Below are 2815 nucleotides of genomic sequence, written 5' to 3'. Positions count from 1 at the left end.
CAACCCACAAGGACTAAATTAACTGCCTTGTAAGCTAGCATATAATCTCTAGTGCCTCTAAGGTACTACAATATATGCTTTACTGCAGTCCACTGTCCTTGTCCAGGGTTACTTTGATATCTGCTAACTATGTCCTTGGCAAAACAGATTTCTGATCTCGTGCATAACATACATTAGACTTCCAACAGCCGTAGCATAAAGAACTGCCTTTATTTTCTTTATCTCCTTTGATGTCTACAGAGACATATCTTTAGATAAAGTTACTCCATCCTGAAAAGGTAAGAAACCTTTCTTGGAGTTTTGTATGCTTAAAACGAGCAAGGATTTTTTCGATGTATGAAGCTTGGGATAAGTAAAATATTCTTTTCTTGCGATCCCTTATTACTTTGATCTCAAGAATATATACATTCTCCCAAGTCCTTTATATCGAATTGTTTGGACAACCATACCCTTACTTCTGACAACATTTTGATATTGTTTCCAACTACCAAAAATGTTATCTAAGTATAGTACAAGAAATACCACCACGTTTCCATCACATCTTTTGTATACACAAGACTTATCCGGTTACTAAATCCATAGATCTGGATTACTTTGATAAATCGGATGTTCCAAGACCTTGAAGCTTTGCCTCAGTCCATAGACTGATTGAGCTTGCACACAAGATGCTCTTAGCCCTTTGCAATGAACCCTTCTGGTTACTTTATATGGATGTTTTCTTCAAGACTTCCATTAAGAAATGCTGTCTTGACATCCACTTGCCAAATAGATAAAAGAATCCGGATAGACTTAAGCATGGCTACCAGTGAAAAAATTTCCTTTTTCATCTAGCCTTGCTTTGAAAGTTTCTACCTTCCTGTCTATCCCTCTTTTCCTAATATAGACCTTTTTACACCCAAAGGCTTTTATACCATTTGGTAGTTCTATAAGCTTCCAGATTTTATTAGAATACATATATTCTAATTCTGTTATTCATTACTCTTTGCCAAGATATTGCATCTTTATCTTGGAGTGTTTCGTCATATGTCCGGAGATCAGGTTCATGTCCTCCAGGGATCGAGTCCAAAAACTCTCCCAAAACATGAATCTTTTTAGGTTGCCTAACAACCCTCCCACTACGACAAGACACTTTCTGCAATTGTGTATCATTTGTGATACGTGTTGCAGTTTCCTTGTGGTATCTCATCTTGTACAGTTGGTACTAGATTAGATATACCTTTTATTATTTCCTTAAGAATAAAATTTCTTATGGGCACATGATTTATTACATAGTCCTTTTCTAAAAATCGGTCATTGATGCTAACAATGACCTTCTGATTTTTAAGACTATAAACCTACTTTCATTTCACTAGGATAACTCACAAACAAGTGAATTCCTGTCCAACTTATCATTGTCTCTCTTCTGCATATATGCTGGACTACCCGAATCCGAATATGCTTCGAAATAGGCTTACGCCTATTCAGCATTTCTATATGAGTAGAGAGTTCTGACTTTAGAAGGTACTATATTCACTCCCGTTTCCAGAGTATATCTTTAAAATGATTTTGATAATATTCTTAATAACTTATCAATCTACTTATTTCCATAAGAGTCCTATACCTTCCTTTTCCTACACCATTCTGTTGGGGTGTACCAGGTGCAGTTAGTTGGGATTGAATCCCTTCTTCTGTTAAATGACTCCTAAATTCTCCCAAGAGGTACTTGCCAGTACGATCTTACCGTAGTGTCTTGATATTTTACTTTGTCGTTTCTCCACATCAGCCTCGTACTCTTTGAACTAATCAAAGCACTTAGACTTGCGGCACATCAAGTAAATATATCCGTATCTCAAATAGTTGTCTATAAAATAGATGAAATATTTGAAACAACCTCTTGTCTGGATGCTCATAGGATCACACAAATCAGAATGAACCAATTCCAATATATCTTTGACTCCATACCCCTTAGACTTAAAAGCTTCTTGGTTATTTTTCCTTCCAAGTAAGACTCGTAGGTTGGAAAGATTTCCACTACTAATGAACCCAAAAGTTCATCAGCTACCAATGAATCCTACTCAAGTTAATATAACCTAGCCTTAGAAGCCAAAGATATAATTGGTTCATTTTCGAAGGTTACTTTCTCTTAAAGTTAGAAGATGTGTTACTAATTTCCATTTGTTGCATCGTGAGGGTTATTGGATTTATAAATTGCCAACCAACGTACCAGAACAGATAACTTCCCTCTTTTTCTTAATAACAACTTTGTTATTTAAAAGAGGCAGAATATCAAGTTCTTTGAATAGTTTAGAAACTGAAAACTAGTTCTTTCTAAACTTGGTGCGTAAAGACAATTACTCAAAAATCCATGTTTTATTCTTATCAAAAGATAAACATCTCCCACTGCCACAGCTACAATTTTTACAGTAGTGACCATGTAGACGGTGTTTTAATTTTCAGGTTTCCTGGAACCCTGCAATGAATTGCGGACATGATTAATGGCATCTGTATCTACACTCCAGGTTCTGGTAGATAACACCACTAAACATGTTTCAACTAATAAATTAAATACACCTATATTGTTCTTAGTTCTAAGAAGACAGTCTACCTTAATGTCCAAGTCCTATTTCCAATCATTACAATTGGGATTACTAAGTCTTTTCTATAGTATGACTACTAGGGATTGACAAACATTTTAAATCCTAAGAATCACAAAAATATTTGGTCAAGATCAACTCCTTTAAAATCCCCATGAATTTTGTATGCCACGATAGTGTGAACGTATACAAAATCGAAGAGGAGATTTTATTCATTAATTTTATTATCTCGTCAACTTTAC

The sequence above is a fragment of the Zingiber officinale genome, chromosome 1A (assembly GCF_018446385.1).
Source record: "Zingiber officinale cultivar Zhangliang chromosome 1A, Zo_v1.1, whole genome shotgun sequence".
Classification (NCBI taxonomy): domain Eukaryota; kingdom Viridiplantae; phylum Streptophyta; class Magnoliopsida; order Zingiberales; family Zingiberaceae; genus Zingiber; species Zingiber officinale.
Note: the sequence above shows the minus strand (reverse complement) of the source record.